Source organism: Boleophthalmus pectinirostris, unplaced genomic scaffold, assembly GCF_026225935.1.
Source record: "Boleophthalmus pectinirostris isolate CB_2022bp ecotype Guang Dong unplaced genomic scaffold, ASM2622593v1 HiC_scaffold_3, whole genome shotgun sequence".
Classification (NCBI taxonomy): domain Eukaryota; kingdom Metazoa; phylum Chordata; class Actinopteri; order Gobiiformes; family Gobiidae; genus Boleophthalmus; species Boleophthalmus pectinirostris.
Window position 1 is genome coordinate 6124454 of NW_026571299.1, and position 22500 is coordinate 6146953.

Sequence of the window (22500 nt, forward strand, 5' to 3'; positions counted from 1 at the left end):
CTTCGCTTCTTCTCTCTTTCTCCTTTCTATTTGTTTTTTTTTCTCTTTCTCATTTTCCTTCTTACTTCCTCTCTTTCTCCTTTCTCTCTCTCTCTCTCTCTCTCTCTGCTTCTCCTCTTTTTCTCCTTTCTCTCTTCGCTTCTCTTCTCTCTTTTCCCCTATTGTAATTTTTTTTTTCTCCTTCCATTTCCTTCTACTTCTCTTCTCTCTTTCTCCTTTCTCCTCTTCTCTCTCTCCTCTCTCTCTCTCTCTCTCTCTCTCTCTCCGTTCTCCTCTCTCTTTTTCCTTTTCTCTCTCTCCGATAACACCGGGTCCAAACAGAACGGGATTGTGAGTTCTTCACAGATTCTCGGGGACAGAAGAAGAAGAAGCGTATCTTCCGACGTTTTTGAACTCGCCCTGAATACAATCGCTTTTCAGAGGACAGAAAGAGAGAAAAAAAAAAAAAAGAAAAAAGAGAGAAAGAGCGAGAGAGTCGCCCGCCCTCGCTCCACTGCTCCTGTGCCCGAGTCTCTGCCCGTCGCTTCAGGAAATCTGATATTAAGACGGGATTTTCACTCTTCTCCACGTTTCCACACGGAAGAGATTTAAGAAAATGGAATAAAACAAAAATAATATCAACCCAGGACGAGGTGATCGATAAAAACCTGTGTGTCATTCGTTCGTTCGTTTTTCAAAATAAAACAAAAAAATAAGAAAACGGAAAAAATATTTTTTTCATTATTTGTCGTCAAAGTCAAAATGGAAAAAAATGGATCATGTCTTTTCCCGGTTCCGAGACTTAATCTGTGATGCCGAACTGAACCAGGACTAAACCAGGACTGAACCGAGCGGACTAAACCAGGACTGAACCAGGACTAAACCAAGGACTAAACCAGGGACTGAACCAGACTTAAACCAGGACTTAAACAGGACTGAACCAGGACTAAACAGGATAAACCAGGACTGAACCATAAACCAGGGAATGACTGAACCAGGACTAGTAACAGGACTAAACCAGGACTGAACCAGACTAACCAGGACTAAACCAGACTGAACCAGGACTAAACCAGGACTAAACCAGGACTGAACCAGGACTAAAACCAGGACTGAACCAGGAAACCAGGCTGGACTAAACCAGACTGAACCAGGAACTAAACAGGATAAACCAGGACTGAACCAGAATTAAACCAGGACTAAATACCAGACTGAACCAGGACTGAACAGGACTAAAACGGACGAACCAGGACTAAACCAGGACTAAACAGGACTGAACCAGACTGAACAGGACTAAACCGGTCTCAGTGCTGGTCTCAGTCCTGATCTGGTCCTGTTCTTGTGCCATTTCATCCTGCGTCTGGTCCCGGCTCAGTCCCGGTCACAGTCTGTCTGGTCCAGGTCTCAGTCCTGATCACCCGACAGTCTATGGCGGCGCACCTCTGGGCCCATCCTGACACTCAGTCGTTGGTTCAGTCCTGGTTCAGTCCTGTTATGTTAAGTCCTGGTTTAGTCCTGTTTTTAGTCCTTTTTAGTCCTGGTTTAGTCCTGGTTTAGTCCTGGTTTAGTCCTGGTTTAGTCCTGGTTCAGTCTGGCATCACAGTTTAAGTCATGGAAAGTGTCATTATCCTTTTTTTTTTTTCCATTATTCATTTAAACACAAAATCAAAAACTCGTTATCCATCTTTTCTTTTCTTGTTTTTCATTTTATTTTGAAAAACAAATGAACAACGATACACAAACTGATGGAGTCAAATCAACAACTGCATTAATGAAAACACATTTTGTCATATTGTTTTTAAAAGTCAACGTCTGTGCGTGTGTGTGTGTGTGTGTGTGTGCGTGCGTGTGTGTGTGTGTGTATATAGACCAGGTACGGCCCATAGACTATGTACAGATCATGTGTAGACCATAAATAGAGCATGTACATATAATATATAGATCACTGTGGGGGAAATTTGGGTATTGGGTCTTGTTTTTTCCATTGTCCAGGACAAACTGTAAGTGTTAAAGTCGCACTGTTCTTTGTCTGATCTTTTCTCTCACAGGAGGATGGAGTTTTCCTTTTGGTTTGTGATTTACATGTTTGTTGTTTATTTCACATGTTTATTGTTTGATCATTCAGACCTGTGTTCAGACGCTCATGTAAACCACATATAGACCATATGTAGAACGCAGTATACTGCAGTGTAGTAATATTATACTGCAATATACAGCGATGTAATCATAATGTACTATATAATACACAAATGTCACTTCAATAATAAAACTTGTGTCGTTAAATGTCATATTCTCTTTATGTCTGGAGTGACAGATGTGTCCTGTAATTACCAGGTAATAACTATAATTACACTTTAAATTTTACTAAGCTTTAGTATAAAGCAAATAAATAGGAGATTTCTGCAGAATCAAACTCCAAACACACACACACACATGCACACACAACACACACGCACACACACGCACGCGCACACACACACACACACACAGCACACGCACACACACCACACGCACACACACGCACGCACACACACGCACACACACCACACACACACGCACGCACGCACGCGCACACGCACGCGCACACACGCGCACACGCTACAGCACGCACACGCACACGCACACGCACACGCACACACACACCACACACACACACACACACACACACACACACACACACACATAAATGTGTTTCTCACCTTCCACGGTGGTTGGTCTCTCACCTTCATTCAGCTCGGGTCTGGGAGTCTGACAGTTCTTCAGTATCTTTGCTGTTCCAGTCCTGCACTTTTCTGGACTGAGATGTTTGTTGTTTTTCCTGGTGTCTGTTGTGTCTCTTCCAGTTTGGGGGTTACAGCCCCGAGTGTCTGATCACCACAGGCTCCACTGATGTCTTCACTTTCCAGACCTTCTCCTTGAGCTCCTGGTGTTTCTCTAGTTTCTCGTGTTCCTTTTTCCTGATATTTCCATCATTTGGTATCGCGACGTCCACCTAGATAGATACATAGATAGATGGATGGATAGATAGATGGATGGATAGATGGATAGAGGATGGATAGATAGATAGGATAGATTGGATAGTATAGATAGATGGATAGGATAGATAGATTAGGATGGATGATAGATGGGATAGATGATAGGATAGATGGATAGAAGGATAGATAGATAGGACGGATAGTGATAGACGGATAGACAGATAGATAGATGGATAGATAGATAGACGATAGACGGATAGACGGATAGACAGATAGATAGACGATAGACGGATAGACGGATGGACAGATGGACAGATGGACAGATGGATAGATGGATAGACGGATAGATGGATAGATGGATAGATGATAGATAGATAGATAGATAGATAGATAGATAGATAGATAGATAGATAGATAGATTGATTGATATCATCTCATATATCAACAAAATCTGCCAGATAAAAAAATAAAATAAAAACTGTACCTGGCTGTGCACAAGAACTTTGACATCAGATTTATATGAATCATATTTTGTAAAGATCTGACGTTCACATCCTTTCAAGTTTCTCAACTCATCAAAAAAAAAAAAAAAAAGAAATAGTTGACCCCTGCTGGCGAGAGTGGGGAATGTTGAAAATGCAAAAAGCAGCAAAGCTAAAGGAAATATCAGCAATGAGTTTCCCCTGTAAACACAAAATAAATAAACTGCACCAAAGCTGAGTGTCAGAGAGCAGGTTGTGGGTTCGACTCCCGATCTCTCTGAGTGAAACGTCCTCTCCGTGTTCCTGCGGCAGAGTGGTTAGCAGAGTGGTCTCTTTCCTGTTATCTCCTTTTACCTTCAGTGCCACTTCCAAAAACCTTCACAGAGTCTATTTCTTTTAACTCACTTCAGATCACATTAGGCCAATCTAAACTTATTTCCCGCTCACATAAACTTGGTTAAGTCTATGAATATACAGTACGATGTTTTCCTGACAGCTTTAAACGCCCCATCCCGGCGTTCATCTCATAAAATATTCACGGAGACCGGCCCGTGCACTTACGATGCATTCACAGATGCTCGTAATGAGTCTGAATGAGAGGCTCCCGGGGGCCCGCGGTGAGACGGGCATCAGCTTAACCCCGCGTACCCCGAAGACGCCGTGTTTACGCTGGTACCACTCCCAGCGCCATCAAATATTCATCAGCACGACTTTTATGGTCATGACTCCCGCACGCCTGAGTGAAGTCTGAAGCTCGAGTGTGTGTGTGTGTGTGTGTGTGTGGTGTGTGTGCGTGTGTGTGTGTGTGTGTGTGTGTGTGTGTGTGTCGTCCGCCAAGGCCTGAAACTGACACGACCATGAAGAGGAAAGTGAGATTAAATACGCAAATGAAACAGTAAAAGCATAAGACTGAACTGGGACGAGGGCTGGGCAAAAATATCAAAATATCGTATCGTTTAATGTGATGACACAGTATCGATATCGTATTTTTTGGTATTTTACTAAATTATATTGTTACGGAGATACAGTTTTGTTGGTTTGTTCAGCGGAAGGAAACTTGTTCACGCGACACATTTGACATTTTCGCAGTTTTAACGATAAAAATGTTTCATATGAACTTTGCACGAGGACTGAGTCGTGTCCTTTAGTCCGACAGAAGCTGAACCACATCAAAGCTGTTTTATTCAGCGCTTATAGTTTATGCAAATGAGTCATGTGGTTTTAAGTTTCATTTCTCTAAAACCTAAATGTGTCAAAGCTGCATTAAACACATTATAATGTCAAACGGGTCAAAAGGGTTTTGGTTTATATGTTGTAAAGCTCAGTTTATTTATGCAGATTAGTAATAGTAATAATGCCTCTGTTTATCCCAGTATTAAGAAAAATCTGGTTTTAATTGAAAATGTATTGGCTGTTTGTTTAAATGTAGAAATGCACATTTGGAAAGGTGACTTGGTTTGTATACAGTGTAGTGAAGGTGACTTTTAAAATGTATTAACCTACAGATCACAGATCATATACCACAAAATGTAGTTTGTAACGTAATCCATTAAATTACTTAAAGTGACTAATGTAATCTGAATACTTTGGATTACTTGATATTGTTGTGTGTTTTTTTTTAAACTACATGAATCCTGAAAATTCATGTTTGTCCTCTTCAAATTGGCCCTGGTTTAGTCCTGGTTTAGACCAGGTTTAGACTTGGTTTAGTCCTGGTTTAGACTTGGTTTAGACCTGGTTTAGTCCTGGTTTAGACCTGGTTTAGACCTGGTTTAGACCTGGTTTAGACCTGGTTTAGACTGGTTTAGACCTCCTGGTTTAGTGGTTTAGTCCTGGTTTAGACCTGGTTTAGTCCTGGTTTAGTCCTGGTTTAGACCTGGTTTAGTCCTGGTTTAGACCTGGTTTAGTCCTGGTTTAGTCCTGGTTTAGACCTGGTTTAGTCCTGGTTTAGACCTGGTTTAGACCTGGTTTAGTCCTGGTTTAGTCCTGGTTTTAGACCTGGTTTAGACCTGGTTTAGTCCTGGTTTAGTCCTGGTTTAGACCTGGTTTAGTCCCTGGTTTAGACCTGGTTTAGACCTGGTTTAAGTCCTGGTTTAGTCCTGGTTTAGTCCTGGTTTAGGGTTTAGACCTGGTTTAGTCCTGGTTTAGTCCTGGTTTAGTCCTGGTTTAGTCCTGGTTTAGTCCTGGTTTAGACCTGGTTTAGTCCTGGTTTAGACCTGGTTCAGTCCTGGTTTAGTCCTGGTTTAGACCTGGTTCCTGGTTTAGTCCTGTTTAGTCCTGGTTTAGTCCTGGTTTAGACCTGGTTTAGTCCTGGTTTAGTCCTGGTTTAGTCCAAAATGTGAAAACAGTAAAACACCTCTGTGTAATCCATTTATTTCAACAAAGTAACTGTAATCCAATTACCACTCACTGAAACAGTAACTGTAACCGAATACAGTTACTCATCAGTTGTACTCTGATTACTTCACTCTGTTGGTATAAGTGGTTCTCCTCTTGATTCTGCTCTTCCAGTGTGGCTGTACGTGATCGTTTTTTCGCTATTTTGTCCCTAATCTTTATACGAACGTTTCTTTACGCAGTGTGTGTTTGTGTGTTTGTGTTTACATAAATGTATGCGTGCGTGTGTGTGTATATAAGTATGCATATATGTATTTGTACGTTTATATGAGCCAAGCCTCTCGTAATAGAAACAGAAAGGCCAATTATTCCCCACAAACCTCTCCCCGTGTGATGTGCGACTCCCCCGTCCGGCCTTACATCTCTGTAGTCCAGTCTGGCCCCACCGCACCACCTCCTCCTCCTCCTCCTCCTCCTCCGCTCCATCTCTCTATCTCCCTCCATTGTTCCTTATGTTTGTTTAATACTCTGTGGACATGTCAGCGCGGGATTGGCCCCATCTTCTTCCTGAGATTTCCAATAGATCGCGCGGCCCGGGGAAAATTGGTGCAGAAAAACCTGGCTATTTACTGGCACTGGAATCAAATGGGAGCTGAAAAGGTGAGCGGGAGGGAGACGCGGGGGGGGGGGGGAGATAAAAAGGATTCGCTTTCAAAGTAGAGACCGACTATATGCCGACTTTAAAGGGCCCGTGTCACCAGATTTGTTTTTTTTTTTTTTTTTTTTTTTTGAGGTGTGTTAAAATTTCTTCATCAAAAACAGACGTGGAGTTTTGTTTGGTTTTATTTGCGCATGTTTAACGCACGAACTTCTGTCCTGGTTTAGTCCTGGTTTAGTCCTGGTTTAGTCCTGGTTTAGTCGTTTGTTTTAGTCCTGGTTAGTCCTGGTTTTAGTCCTGGTTTAGTCCTGGTTTAGTCCCTGGTTCAGTACTGTTTTAGTCCTGGTTTAGTCCTGGTCCAGTCCTGGTTTAGTCCTGGTTCAGTACTGTTTTAGTCCTGGTTTAGTCCTGGTCCAGTCCTGGTTTAGTCCTGGTTCAGTACTGTTTTAGTCCTGGTTTAGTCCTGGTCCAGTCCTGGTTTAGTCCTGGTCCAGTCCTGGTTTAGTCCTGGTTTAGTCCTGGTCCAGTCCTGGTTTTAGTCCCGGTTCAGTACTGTTTTTAGTCCTGGTTTAGTCCTGGTTTTAGTCCAGTCCTGGTTTAGTCCTGGTTTAGTCGGTTAGTCTGGTTTACTGTTTAGTCCTGGTTTAGTCCTGGTCCAGTCCTGGTTTAGTCCTGGTCCAGTCCTGGTTTTAGTCCTGGTCCAGTCCTGGTTTAGTCCTGGTCCAGTCCTGGTTTAGTCCTGGTTCAGTACTGTTTTAGTCCTGGTTTAGTCCTGGTCCAGTCCTGGTTTAGTCCCGGTTCAGTACTGTTTTAGTCCTGGTTTAGTCCTGGTTTAGTCCTGGTTCCTGGTCTAGTCCTGGTCCAGTATTGGTTTAGTCCTAGTTTAGTCCTGATTTAGTACTGGTCCAGTCCTGGTTTAATCCAAGGCTTGTCCTGGTCCAGTATTGGTTTAGTCCTAGTTTAGTCCTGGTTTAGTCTTGGTTCAGTCTTGTTCCAGTCCTGGTTTAGTCCTGGTTTAGTCTTGGTTCAGTCTTGTTCCAGTCCTGGTTTAGTCCTGGTTTAGTCCTGGTCCAGTCCGGGTTTAGACCTGGTTTAGTCCTAGCCCGGTCCTGGTCTAGTCCTGGTCCAGTATTGGTTTAGTCCTAGTCCTGGTTTAGTCCTGGATCAGTCCTGGTTTAGTCTTGGTTCAGTCTTGTTCCAGTCCTGGTTTAGTCCTGGTCCAGTCCGGGTTTAGACCTGGTTTAGTCCTAGCCCGGTCCTGGTCTAGTCCTGGTCCAGTATTGGTTTAGTCCTAGTTTAGTCCTGGTTTAGTACTGGTCCAGTCCTGGTTTAATCCAAGTCTAGTCCTGGGCTAGTCCTGGTTTAGTCCTGGAGTCCAGTCCTGGTCCAGTCCCGGTTTAATCCTAAATTAGTCCTGGTCTGATCCTGGTCTAGTCTGGGTTTAGTCCTGGTTTAGTCCTGTTCAGTCCTGGTTTAGTCCTAGTTTAGTCTTGGTTTAGTCCTAGTTTAGTCCTGTTCAGTCCTGGTTTAGTCCTTGTCCAGTCCTGGTTTAATGCTGGTTTAATCCTGGTCTGTTCCTGATCTGGTCTTGGTCTGAGACTGAGACCAGGACCAGACCAGGACCAGGACTGAGACGGGGACTGAGACCGGGACCAGACTGGGACCCGACCGGGACCAAGATGGGGACAGAGACCAGAAATGAGATCGTGACTGAGACTGGGACCAGACCAGAACTAAGACCAGGACTGAGACGGAGACTGAGACCAGGACCGAAACCAGGACTGGGATCTGTTTAGTCCTGATTTAGTCCTGGTTGAGTCATGGAAACGGGAAACGACCATTAGCTGTGTTTTTCTTTTCTTATTTTTTTTGTTTTTATATTGAAAAACAAATCAACAAATGTTACACAGACAGTTTTCATTTAATCCTGAAAAAAAAAACAGATAATGATTCGTTTTTTTTTTTTTTTTTTTTTCAGTTTTCAATTTTGTGTTTAAATGAAAAATGGGAGAAAAAAATAAAAAAAAAAACAAACAAAAAAAAAAAAAAAACAGATAATGGACATTTCTCGTTTATGTGACTTAAACTGCAATGCCGGACTGAACCAGAACTAAACCAGGACTGAGACCAGGACCAGACCAGGACCAGACTGAACCAGACCAGACTGACTGACCAGGACTGACAGATGGGACAGGAGACCAGAACCAGACGAGGACTGAGACCAGAAGAAACCAGGGACTAAGACCGGGACAAGATCAGAACTAAGATCAGGACTGAGACTGGGACTGAGTTTGGGTCCAGACTAGAACTAAGACCAGGATTGAGACCAGGACTGAGACAAGGACTGAGACTGGGACCAAACCAGAACTAAGACCAGGACTGAGACTGGGACTGAGACTGGGACTGAGACCGGGACCAGACCAGAACTAAGACCAGGACTGAGACCAGGACCAGACCGGGACCAGACCAGAACTAAGACCGGGACTGAGACCAGAACTGACACTGGGACCAGGCAGGAACCAGACCAGATCGGGACTGAGACCAGAAATAAGACCGGGACTAAGACCGGGACAAGATCAGAACTAAGATCAGGACTGAGACGGGGAGTGAGACCGGGACCAGACCAGAACTAAGACCAGGACTGAGACCAGGACCAGACCGGGACCAGACCAGAATGAAGACCAGGACTGAGACGGGGACTGAGTTTGGGTCCAGACTAGAACTAAGACCAGGATTGAGACCAGGACTGAGACCAGGACCAGACCGGGACCAGACCAGAACTAAGACCGGGACTGAGACCGGGACAAGATCAGAACTAAGACCAGGACCGAAACCAGAACTGAGACCTGTTTAGTCCCAGTTTAGATAATTAAATAATGAAGAAAAATTTTTTTTTTTTTTTTTTTTTTTTTTTTTATATTGAAAAAAATGAACGATGATACATGGATTTTTTTTTTTTACAATTTTTTTCTTTTTGTTGGTTTTATTTTGACTGTTTTCGGACTATTTTAATTTAATCCTTGTATCTTAAATTCACGACAACATTTTACAGTTAATGCAAAACGAGCCAAAGGACGGACGTCTGGGTGAACGTCCCACAATGGAGCAGCGAGTATCTCGTATTCAAAACGGAGGATTATGTAAGTTTTAATTAAACGCCTCTTGAATAGTCGCGCATTTGTCCTGGATCCGAGCGTATAGAAGATAAACGCGCATTATGAAACAGAAACCGCTACGGGCGACGCGGCCGAGATACCAGACGATGAGTAATGGGCCCAAATATCCCTCTGCAGATTCAACCTTTTTAACGCTAATGTGAAGAGGTGGAACGGAGCGACGAGGGGTTTCCAGATCTGGTTTTCGCGGCGGCTTTTTCCATCAAACTCCCTGTACGAGATTACCGAGATAAAATTAAAGGTCCTACATTACGCAGAATTGACTCTCGTGAGCTTCAAGCCGTGTTTGAACGCTGTTACCTCCTCAAAAACTTCCCCAGATTTGTGGTTTGTTTCATTCGCACGTGTTTGATGTTTGTTTCCAAAGCTCTAAATGTTCCAACTTGTGATGTCATAAAGTGGTAGTTTTCAAGTTAACATGATGATTCTAGTGAGGGCGCATGGATATGGAAGATTATTTGTTCCAGTAGATTATAAATTTTAAATAACGTTGAATTTCTCGCTTTGAATTTTTTAACTCTTAAAAAAAAAACATGCTTGAATATTTTTTCTAAATTTGAGTTGCAGAAATATTAAAGGTTGTATAGAGGATTTTCCAAGGAACGAGAAATCCAGCGACTGTTTGTCCTTTTTCAAATGTTGCGCATGTGTGAAACCACCTCCCCTCCCCTACAGCTCCTACGTAGAAACGCCTCCTCCCTCCTCCTCCTTACGCCAGAAACAGGTTTGTTTACAGCCGCTGCACATGACTTGTAAACAACTAACTACAGTGTTGGTTAGGCAAGACGGAGAAGTGAGGAGCAGGGGGAGGGGTGCGCGGACATTTCGTTCGCGGACGAGAAGTGAGGAGCGAGGAGAGAGGAGAGGAGAGAGGAGAGGGGAGTGGAGATTCCGTGCCCGGAGAAGTGAGGAGCAGGGGGAAGAGCGGATCGGGCAGCGGGGAGAGGAGCAGGAAAGGGGTGCAGAGAAGGTTGCGTGGAGATTCCGTGCGAATGAACTAGCTACAACACGCAGCAGCAAGCGGACTCTTTCTTTGCCTTGAAAATTACATTTTCAGACATAGGATATCGCTTTCGTGTCCTGAAAAACGTTTGTTTAGCTCTTGGAAATAAAGTACGTTTTCATAATAAGCAGAAGTTTCCTGTCCAGGAGTAATTTGTGGACCAGTGCGTCAGTCTTTAGACCCTGCGTCTGCTTCAGTTGCGCCATCGCTGGAATGAATCTACAAGAATCACCTTAGTTTGGCTTCGCTGCTTTTCCCCTTGTCTTCTTCTTTCAGCGACCTCAAAAACGGACTTTCTTTTGCGGCGAACTGCTCCTGGATTCTTGTCGCCATTGCAACAAACTTTGTGCGAACTGTGAGGAAGATATAGGTCAAAAAAAGAACTGTTGCGTTGGTGGAGTAAACAGCGTCTGTGCGTCTTGCGTCTGTGGACTGTGTGACAGTCGTACGTAAACCACGTAACGGCGGCGCAGGCAAGTCAGTTACACTAGAAACGTAGGGAGTTTGATTGACAGCCTGTCAGCTCACAGATAACGAGGCAGTGTCGTTATCTATTGGCAAATGTGTAGCCCCACCACGTCCAGAGTTGATGAATTTTTATTCTCTTTTTTTTGGTCATCATAATTACAAGGCTACTGCATCTCTATAATCTATCATTGACAATTTGAAACAAAAAAAAAAACAAAAAAAATCCTCCATACAACCTTTAAGTATGCTTTATAAATAAGTTTCAAATTCTGAAAAGTCACCTTTTAAATATTCAGCACATACTTTATATTTTCAAGCCTTGAAATTTAAATGTCAAACTTCGCAGTAGGGTCGGGCAGTATCCAAATTTTGATACCGTGATAAAGTCTCAGGATTTTACCGGGGTACATGGTTACCGTATTATACCAAAACGTCAGCGTTTACGTGAGTGACCTCGCGTCAAAGTGAGAGCGACTCCACCGACAGCTGCAGCAGGACGAACACGCGCAGCACTGACTCTGTGTTTGTCAAAGGGAAAGACGATCAAAACTTTGACTGAGGCGTTTAGTCGCTTGTATCAGGTCACAGTGAAACTAACAGCTGAACAGACTTGTATTGACCTTCTGTACAGACTCACCACGGCAAACAACAGGATTTCAAAAGTAAATTTTAAAGCTCTTATTAACTATTTCTGGACCTGGGCTCTTTCACACGACACAGATCTGCCCCAGGAGCAAGATGTACTGATGATAAACGCACAAATACAACCAAAGATTAATGCTCTGTGTGTATTTTGACGGGGACATGCGCCTACACTCAGGTACACAGCAAAAACTAAAGGGTTAAAATTTTAGGGTAACATATTTCAGAGTTGTTTTTAACACCAAAAGTGTTATTTTAACTATCTGAAGTTAAATGTGGGTTCAAGTTGGGGTTGTTTGCCAGAGTTGATGTGGTTGAGGTTATTTCATCTTCCCTTAGTGTTAATTTGGCTCCTCCCATTCACCATTTCAAACTCTTGTGAGAGAAGACCAGTTTGAACCAGTTTTGTTCATAATTTCATCTTAAATTAACTAAAATAAAGTAAAATTAAATAAAACACGTCTGTATAGTTCCTGATTTAACTAAACACCGCACAAAGTGTTCTCTGTTTACTCTCAAAACGTTAAAATAACTCTGGATTTTGAGGTTAAACAGGAACTTTGGTCCAGTGTTACTTGATTAACATTTCCAAAAATGTTAAATTAACTCTAGAACAGATTGGACTCATATAAACTCTGAGAAAATGTTAAAGTTGATTCTGTGAGAGTCAATTTTAACACTCCACTTTTTGCAGTGTAGAGCGTCAAAAAACAGGATGGATCCTACGTTCTGAAATCGACACGTGCAGGACGTGCTGCTCCACACGCGCCGCCCTCATCAATTTCTATGCATTCTAAAAGTTACATGTCCAAAAGTTGCAGTTTTTACGCTCACATAGGGCGAAATACGCACATGCAGTGGAGCCAGGTCCATAATCTCTGAAAAGTTAAAACACGAACAGTCTCCAACGTGACACACACAGAACAGACTCATCCTCTGTCGCAGAAAAAAAACATATATTCCACTGAGTCATGTCCTTTAGTCCGAAAAGTTGATCAGCAGCACAAGAAGCGAGCTGCTTTTATTAGCGCTAACAGTTCATGCAAATTAGCCGCGCGGTTTTAAGTTTTGTTTCTGTAAAACGTAAATAAATGTGGCCTGAAGCCAAAATGCAGAAGAACTAGTATTTTTGGGGGGGACCAACTCTCTTGAGGCCGGACTTGTCGTCTTGTCTTGGTCTTTTATGAGCGTCACGTGACAACGGAACAAAACTGATCGAACGTCATCTCCACAAGAAACATTATAGACACTATTAGATTTAAATCATGATCGCATTAAATTGAAAATACAACCACACATTAATTTGTGCTGAGCAAACAAATTTAGATATCAGTAAATAATAATATTAAGTCCTTATGAGCTGCAGATTTGTTTTTAAATGACGGTAAAGAAACTGATACGTTAATATTTTTTGTATATCGTAAAACCGTGTTACCGCCCAACACTAATTCGCTTTGTGAATTTTCACAGCAAAGATCCAGGATGTCAAGGCAGAAGCAATCGATCCTGTGTGAGCGAGGAGGACTGTTTCCTATTGGCTGTTCTCATCTGTGGGCGGGGCTTACACTTATAAACAAATAATATTTGTAAAATTTTATTTTACAAATAAAAGAGATGAGGTTTTGATGAGGATAATTTTGACCAATCTGATGTAATTGGTTCACTTCACCATTTCCAGGTTGGATTTCCTTTGGGTCGATTGCTTCTGCCTCGGCATCTTGGATCTTTTTTTTCACTGCGTATTTTACTCTCTGGATTTTGACTGTTGAATTTGGGGGCTTGAAGATGTTTGTGCTGAATATTTAAAAGGTCACCGACTGCCATTCAGAATGAAAATAATTCAATATGTTTTTTCAGAGTTAAAAAATTCAAAGTGAGAAATTCAAAACCTCAAACTCTGAATCTGATGAAGCAAATGATCTTGTATGGAGTTTAAAAACATAATGGAGCAATTACCAGACGACATCACAAGGTGGAACAGAGTGTTTAAATACGCAGGTGTGTTTGTGTGTTAAATGTGTGAATGAAACAAAACACAACTCACCAGGAGGTTTTCCATGAAGCGAGCGGAAGTGAAAGTCTGGTTTACTTGGCCAATCCAGGTTTAACAAAGCCTCAGTTCCACCAAAGTGACCAGAGGTGACCTGAGTTGCTGCAATAACAAGCACCCGAAAACAAACTTGGTCAGGACCAGACTAAGGCTGAGTTTACACTGAAATGAATCACCGTATCGGAAACGATCTGCGTCCAGACACGTCGTTTCTGTGTCCGTAAGTCTTCCCTGTCCACACAGTTTTGAGTATATTTGTTTAAATTTTACAGAAACAAAACTTAAAACCACATGACTCATTTGCATAAACTAAATGCTCAACAAAACAGCTCACTCCTTGTGCGCTGATGCGGTTCAGCTTCTGTCGGACTAAAGGACACGACTCAGTGGAATATGAGTGTTGTTTCTGTGACAGAGGGGTGTTCTGCTGATGGTGAGTCTGTTCTGTGTTTCTGTCGTGTTGGAGATGGTTCATGTTAAACTTTTCAGAGATTATACGTCTGCAGGTCGTACGCACAGACACACGTTTATATGAATGGACAGATATTCTAGCCTCTTAGTGTTTTGGCGGTGAATTACATCAGAGTATCAGTGTTTTCAGGCGTCCACACGGTGCCGGATCAGATCTGTGCTCAGATGAATTTGTGGGAGCTGGAGGCACCAGATCGTTCCGTCTCTGGAGCCGTTTTCCATCGGATTAGTGTGAACGAACACTGCACCCACAACGAAAACGACTCGAATACAAACAAGTGTGGACGGTGTCTAAGTGTCAAGATTATTTTAGCTCTGTCTCCAAGAATGTCTGAAGAAATAGTTTAGTACAAAGTTTCAGCCCATGGACCAGTGTCACCTGTCTCTGTGTGATACAGGTCGCGTGTTGCTTGAGACTTTTACAGGCCAGATGCTCTTATGCATGGAACACACGTGCTCGTGGATGCGGGCCACGTGTGCATCTGGACACAGGTGTGTGTGGAATCTGCTCTCATCACAAAGGCACAAACCATATAAAAGCCTCTGTCCATTATTTAATGAAAAGCTGTTGCACATGTGTCTGTTGTGAGGGGTCAGGGGTCAGAGGTCAGAGGTGAGCGTGTCTGTTGTGAGGAGCAGTGCAGCTTTTACACACACACAGGCTCTGGTTTGGACTCTGAGGATGACTGGGTTCATGTCTGTTCACTTTTCATCATGTCTGTCTCTCTCTCTCTTCATTCCCTCGTCTCTCGCTCTCTGTCAAACTGCAAACATGTTGGTGTGGATTTATCGTTTCTTCTAAGCTAAATGTGTAGAGTTTCTTTTACGCACAGCAGAACTTAAAGGTTGTATGGAGGATTTTTTTTAGTTTCAAATTGTCAATGATAGATTATAGAGATGCAGTAGCCTTGTAATTATGATGACCAAAAAAAAAAAAGAGAATAAAAATTCATCAACTCTGGACGTGGTGGGGCTAAACATTTGCCAATAGATAATCTGTGAGCTGACAGGCTGTCAATCAAAGTCCCTACGTTTCTAGTGTAACTGACTTGCCTGCGCCGCCGGTACGTGGTTTACGTACGACTGTCACGCAGTCCACAGACGCAAGTCGCACAGACGCTGTTTACTCCACCAACGCAACAGTTCTTAGCGGCTTTTTTTGACCTATATCTTCCTCGCAGTTCGCACAAAGTTGTTGCAATGACGACAAGAATCCAGGAGCAGTTCGCCGCAAAAGAAAGTCAGTTTTTGAGGTCGCTGAAAGAAGAAGACAAGGGGAAAAGCAGCGAAGCCAAACTAAGGTGATTCATTCCAGCGATGGCGCGACTGAAGCAGACGCAGGGTCTAAAGACTGACGCACTGGTCCACAAATTACTCCTGGACAGGAAACTTCTGCTTATTATGAAAACGTACTTTATTTCCAAGAGCGAGACAAAAAATTTCAGGACACGAAAGCGATATCCTATGTCTGAAAACGTAATTTTCAAGGCAAAGAAAGAGTCCGCTTGCTGCTGCGTGTTGTAGCTAGTTCATTCGCACGGAATCTCCGCGCAACCTTCTCTGCTCCCCTTTCCTGCTCCTGTCCCCGCTGCCCGATCCGCTCTTCAACCTGCTCCTCACTTCTCCGGGCACGGAATCTCCGCGCACCCCCTCCCCCCGCTCCTCACTTCTCCGTCTTGTCTAACCAACACTGTAGTTAGTTGTTTACAAGTCATGTGCAGCACCGGCTGTAAACAAACCTGTTTCTGGCGTAAGGAGGAGGAGGGAGGAGGCGTTTCTACGTAGGAGCTGTAGGGGAGGGGGAGGTGGTTTCACACATGCGCAACATTTGAAAAAGGACAAACAGTCGCTGGATTTCTCGTTCATGGGAAAATCCTCTATACAACCTTTAAGCTCCCCACGTTCTACTGCACATCAGGAAGGGTCAGGCAACTTCATTCCCCGGGAACATTAACCAGACTCCACAGCAGACCCTCCTCTCTGTCCATGGAGTGACCGGGAGAGGAAGGGAGAGTCGTTTCTTTCCTCTTGCTCCTCAGATCAGAATGGCCAGAAACGTTTTGTGGCCCAAATCAAACTCTGCGGGTGTGTGCTGTGGCTCCTCTCTCATTTGGGCTTCATCTCTCCCCTGGACCCTGTGGTGGTTCCTGGTGGTGGTGGACGTCTCTCTGCTCCCGGTGCAGACGGCTCCTCTGATGGTGCTTTCTCAACTGGTTCGCCTGTATTCAGCCTCACATTTTATTGTGTCCGGTTATGTATTTTAGCGTGTGAGTGTGTGTGTGTGTGTGTCTGTGTGTGCATGTTTGTGTGTATGTGAGTGTGTGTTTGGGTTGTTTGACTATGTGGGGTTGGGGGTGCGGGGGTTGGGTTGGTGGGTGGGTGGTTGGAAATGCGGGACTGTTTTTAATCACTGTAAAGCACTTTGTGTTGCATTTTGTATGAAAAGTGCTTTATAAATAAAGTTTGATTTGATTTGATTTGATTTAGGCTACGTTTATATGATGACGGTCTGAACAGAAGACGCAAAAGCGGCGTCACGTCTTCACTTTTTATTCCCCGTGTAGGCGAATGTTTTCGGGAGGAAATCTGCGTGCATACAGTGATGCAAAAGTGTGTGGAATTCGACTGGGTGTGCATCGCAGGCGGCTCGGTGGTGATGTATGTAACGTAAACGCGACCTGAGCAGATCTGACCAGAGTTTTGCGTCTTGGGCAGTGTAGATGGAAATGCTATGGCAGCTTTTCCACTCTGGAGGGTGGGTTCAGATTTTTGCGTTTTTAAGCCCCAAAAATGCCATCACCTTCTAAACGAAAGGCACTTGCGATAAAATATATTGCCGTTCTTACCCGCAAGCATTCTCGTGTAAACAGGCCCTTAGTCAGGTCCTAAAACATCACATTTTTGGCCCATTTTCTGTGATGTCGTTGCTCTAGTCTTCTCAGAGTCACCGCGAGCACACACAAAACTCCAGGCCTGAGTTTAGTTGTGGTCAGACTCAGGCTTAGTTCTGTTATGGAAAGACCTGAGGAATAACAACACAATAACAACAACACAACAAAAAGCCACAACGGAAGTGACCGCAGGGCTCAATTTTCCGACATATCAAGTGGGAAGTGAAAGGGAAAAGTTGAAGAAGAACAAGAATGTGAAAAGTAAAGGAATGGAGAAGTGAACGAAGTTGGAAACGTAAATAAAAGTCATTTATTGTTTTGTGGCCAGGATCAGTGTCACTGGCCGTTGCTTGGTCTGTCAGAAAATAGGGTCCAACGGTCACTTCCATTGTAGCTTTTTGGTTTGTGTTGTGGCTTTTTGTTGTGTTGTCGCGTTTGTTTTTGTCGCGGCGTTTGCGTTTGTGACGAGGAAACGACTTTACAACATCACAAAATAGTGTAACCTGGGCCCTTTAAAGGATCACCGTTCATCTTTGCGTTAATATTCCGTTAAAAGTCTCTATCTGAGTCGTGTGCACGTTTACATTTCTGTATTTTGTCTCTGAATTGACTCGAGTCCTTGCGTCTCTATTTGCCTCGCGGTCGGCCATCTTGAGCCCTCTTTTTACGTACGGGGGGGGGGGGGGGGACTGCATTTTAGCAACGCAACCTTGAGTTCCCCGTTCAGCAGGGAAAAGACATCAGCTTTGGACTTTTAAATTCTTATAATTTTCACACGAGCTTTGAAATCCAAGGCCAAGCTGGCGTTTTCGCTCAAGGTAAAAGAAAAAGAAAAAAAAAAAAAAAAAAAAAACGCGCCGACCTCTGGGTATTTTCTGATGTCAAGTATTCACGAGCGCTTGCATCATCTTCCAGCGTTAGGGGTGTTTTTTTCAATTACATCTGTTCATGATTTCGTTATTTGCAATTTGGGTAAACACGGCTGATCCCGGCCTTGTTTCTCGCCCCCTCCGCATTGTAATTTTGTTGTGGATTAGTCTCCATACTCGAGAGAATTCTGGAGAACGATGGATTTAGAGGAGACGCCATTTTGAATCCTCAAGACGCCGTGGACGCTTGGCAATTTATGAAGACGGAGGATTATGGGAAATTAAAAATAAAACGTGCTCAAAATGCACTAAAGGCTGTGCTTAATATTTATTTGTGGAAAAGGCCGGATTGGAAAACGTACAGGGAACCGGCGAGCCACAAGAGAAACGAGCGCCAGACACTTTAAAGGGCCGTTTTCTGACCTATAATGTTCTTATAATGTTGTTTCCTCGTCACAAACAGACCCGGAGTCGTGTTTTTGTTTTGTTCACACGCTCAAAATACATATTACAGGACATAAAAGACACGATTCCTATTCTGTACAAACTGATTCATGACTTATTATTTATTTAAACGTCCTACATGACACAAAATTGACTCTTGTGAGGTTTTAGTCGTGTTATAATGTTGTTTACTCCTCAAAAACAGACCTGGAGTTGTCCTGGTTTAGTCCTGGTTTTCATCCTGTTTTTATTTCTGGTTTTGTCCTGATTTTAGTCCTGGTTTTTCTGGTTTAGTTCTGATTTAGACCTGGTTTTAGACCTGGTCTAGACTTGGTTTAGACCTGGTTTAGACCTGGTTTTAGTCCTGGTTTTAGTTCTGGTTTTAGTCCTGGTTTTAGTTCTGGTTTTAGTTCTGGTTTTAGTTCTGGTTTTAGTTCTGGTTTTTCTGGTTTTAGTCCTGATTTAGACATAGTCTAGACTTGGTTTAGACTTGGTTTAGATCTGATTTTAGTCCTGGTTTTAGTTCTGGTTTAGTCCTGGTTTAGACCTGGTTTAGACCTGATTTTAGTCCTGATATAGTTCTGGTTTTAGTCCTGGTTTGGTCCTGGTTTAGACCTGGTTTAGACCTGACTTTAGTCCTGGTTTAGAGTTGGTTTAATTCTGGTTTAGACCTGGTTTTAGACCTGGTTTAAACATGGTTTTAGTCCTGATTTAGACCTGGTCTAGACTTGGATTAGACTTGGTTTAGATCTGATTTTGGTCCTGGTTTAGATCTGGTTTAGACCTGGCTTTAGTCCTGCTTTAGAGTTAGTTTACTTCTGGTTTAGACCTGGTTTTAGTCCTGATATAGCCCTGGTTTTAGTTCTGGTTTAGTGCTGGTTTTAGTCCTGATTTAATCCTGGTTTTAGTTCTGGTTTAATCCCGCTTCTAGTTCTGGTTTAGTCCCGGTTTAGACTTGGTTTAGTCCTGGTTTTAATCCTGGTTTAATCTTGTTTTAGTTCTGATTTAGTCCTTATTTAAGTCCTTGTTTAGTCCTGGTTTAGACCTGGTTTAGAGCTCGTTTTAGTCCTGATTTTAATCCTGGTTTAATCTTGTTTTAGTTCTGATTTAGTCCTTAAGTCCTTGTTTAGTCCTGGTTTAGACCTGGTTTAGAGCTAGTTTTAGTCCTGGTTTTAATCCTGGTTTAATCTTGGTTTTAGTTCTGGTTTGGTCCTGGTTAAATCCTGGTTTCTGGTTTAGGAAACGACATTATAACACAGATCAGAAAATAGAAGAATATGGAACTTTTAAACTTAGCCTAAAACGTAGTGAAAAGTCGCCAAAGTGAGAGAGTCGTGGTTTTCAGATATAACTTTTTTCCCATGATGCCGTGCAGTCATAAGGACAGCGGGCTCCCGGCGGCTCCGGAGTCCGGCCCGAGGTGAGGCTTGTGTCTGCCGCTAACGGCCTCGTCTCTGTGGGCAACATTAGCTCCGCAGAGGGGGGACCTCCAGGGGCACTGTCAGCTCCATCTACCCCAGAACAGGCATCAATCATCGGGGACACACGCGCCGCTCTGCCCCCGACGTCCATCCATCCCACGACCGGAGGGAAAAACCAAAACGCAAACACACTCAGAAAGGACAAATGTACAGCGCCGGAAGTTCTGATTCTGATTAGGGCTGTTTAAAATCAAGTTTAGACCTGGTTCAGATCTGGTTTAGACCTGCTGGTTTAGACCTGGTTGAGACCAGGTTTAGACCTAGTTTATAAGTGGTTTTGACATGGTTTACATGTGGTTCAGTCCTGGTTTAAACTTAGTTTGGACCTAGTTTAAATCTGGTTTAGAACTGCTGGTTCAGATCTGGTTTGGAACTGGTTCAGTCCTGGTTTAAACCTCATTTAGACCTGGTTCAGACCTGATTCAGTCCTAGTTTAGACCTGGTTTAGACCTCATATAGACCTGGTTCAGTCCTGGTTCAGACCTGATTCAGACCTGGTTCAGACCTAGTTTAGACCTGGTTAGACCTGGTTTAGACCTGGTTCAGTCCTGGTTCAGACCTGATTTAGACCTGGTTCAGACCTGGGTCAGACCTAGTTCAGACCTAGTTTAGACCTGGTTCAGACATGATTCAGTCCTGGTTCAGACCTGGTTTAGACCTGGTTTAGACCTAGTTTAGAACTGGCTCAAATCTGGTTTAGTCTTGGTTTAGATCTGGTTAGACCTGATTTAGACCTGTTTTCCAACTGCAGGTTTAGACCAGGCTCAGGCTTGGTTTAGACCTGGTTTGGAACTAATTTAGATCTGGTTTAGTCTTGGTTGACATATGGTTTGGTCCTGGTTTAGACCTGGTTTAGTTCTAGTTCCTGGTTTACAGCAGTTTAGATTCAGACCCTTTAAGCCCTTGATAAATGTGTAATAGTAGTAGTAGTAGTAGTAGTAGTAGTAGTAGTAGTAGTAGTAGTAGTAGTAAGTAGTAGTAGTAGTAGTAGTAGTAGTAGTAGTAGTAGTAGTAGTAGTAGTAGTAGTAGTAGTAGTAGTAGTAGTAGTAGTAGTAGTAGTAGTAGTAGTAGTAGTAGTAGTAGTAGTAGTAGTAGTAGTAGTATAGCAGTAGTAGTAGTAGTAGCAGTAGTAGTAGTAGTAGTAGTAGTAGTAGTAGTAGTAGTAGTAGTAGTAGTAGTAGTAGTAGTAGTAGTAGTAGTAGCTGCAGTAGTAGTAGTAGTAGTAGTAGTAGTAGTAGTAGGCTGCAAGTAGTAGTAGTAGTAGTAGTAGTAGTAGCAGTAGTAGTAGTAGTAGTAGTAGTAGTAGCAGTAGTAGTAGTAGTAGTAGTAGTAGTAGTAGTAGCTAGTAGTAGTAGTAGTAGTAGCTGCAGTAGTAGTAGTAGTAGTAGTAGTAGTAGCTAGTAGTAGTAGTAGTAGTAGTAGTAGTAGTAGTAGTAGTAGTAGTAGTAGTAGTAGTAGTAGTAGCTGCAAGTAGTAGTAGTAGTAGTAGTAGTAGTAGTAGTAGCTGCAGTAGTAGCAGTAGTAGTAGTAGTAGTAGTAGTAGTAGTAGTAGTAGTAGTAGTAGTAGTAGTAGCTGCAATAGTAGTAGTAGTAGTAGTAGTAGTAGTAGCAGTAGTAGTAGTAGTAGTAGTAGCTGCAGTAGTAGTAGCAGTAGTAGTAGTAGTAGCTGCAATAGTAGTAGTAGTAGTAGTAGTAGTAGTAGTAGCTGCAGTAGTAGTAGTAGTAGTAGTAGTAGCTGCAATAGTAGTAGTAGTAGTAGTAGTAGCTGCAATAGTAGTAGTAGTAGTAGTAGTAGTAGTAGTAGTAGTAGTAGTAGTAGTAGCTGCAATAGTAGTAGCTGCAATAGTAGTAGTAGTAGTAGTAGTAGTAGTAGTAGTAGCGTAGTAGTGTAGCTGCAAGTAGTAGTAGTAGTAGTAGTAGTAGTAGTAGTAGTAGTAGTAGTAGTAGTAGTAGTAGTAGTAGTAGTAGTAGTAGTAGTAGTAGTAGTAGTAGTAGTAGTAGTAGTAGCTGTAGTAGTAGTAGTAGTAGTAGTAGTAGCTGCAATAGTAGTAGTAGTAGTAGTAGTAGTAGTAGTAGCTGCAGTAGTAGTAGTAGTAGTAGTAGTAGTAGTAGTAGTAGTAGTAGTAGTAGTAGTAGTAGTAGCTAGTAGTAGTAGTAGTAGTAGTAGTAGTAGTAGTAGCTGCAACAGTAGTAGTAGTAGTAGTAGTAGCTGCAGTAGTAGTAGTAGTAGTAGTAGTAGCTGCAGTAGTAGTAGTAGTAGTAGTAGTAGTAGTAGTAGTAGTAGTAGTAGTAGTAGTAGTGCAATAGTAGTAGCTGCAGTAGTAGTAGTAGTAAGTAGTAGTAGTAGTAGTAGTAGTAGTAGTAGTAGTAGTAGTAGTAGTAGTAGCTGTAGTAGTAGTAGCTGCAAGTAGTAGTAGTAGTAGTAGCTGCAATAGTAGTAGTAGTAGTAGTAGTAGTAGTAGTAGTAGTAGTAGTAGTAGTAGCTGCAAGTAGTAGTAGTAGTAGTAGTAGTAGTAGTAGCTGTCAGTAGTAGTAGTAGTAGTAGTAGCTGTCAGTAGTAGTAGTAGTAGTAGTAG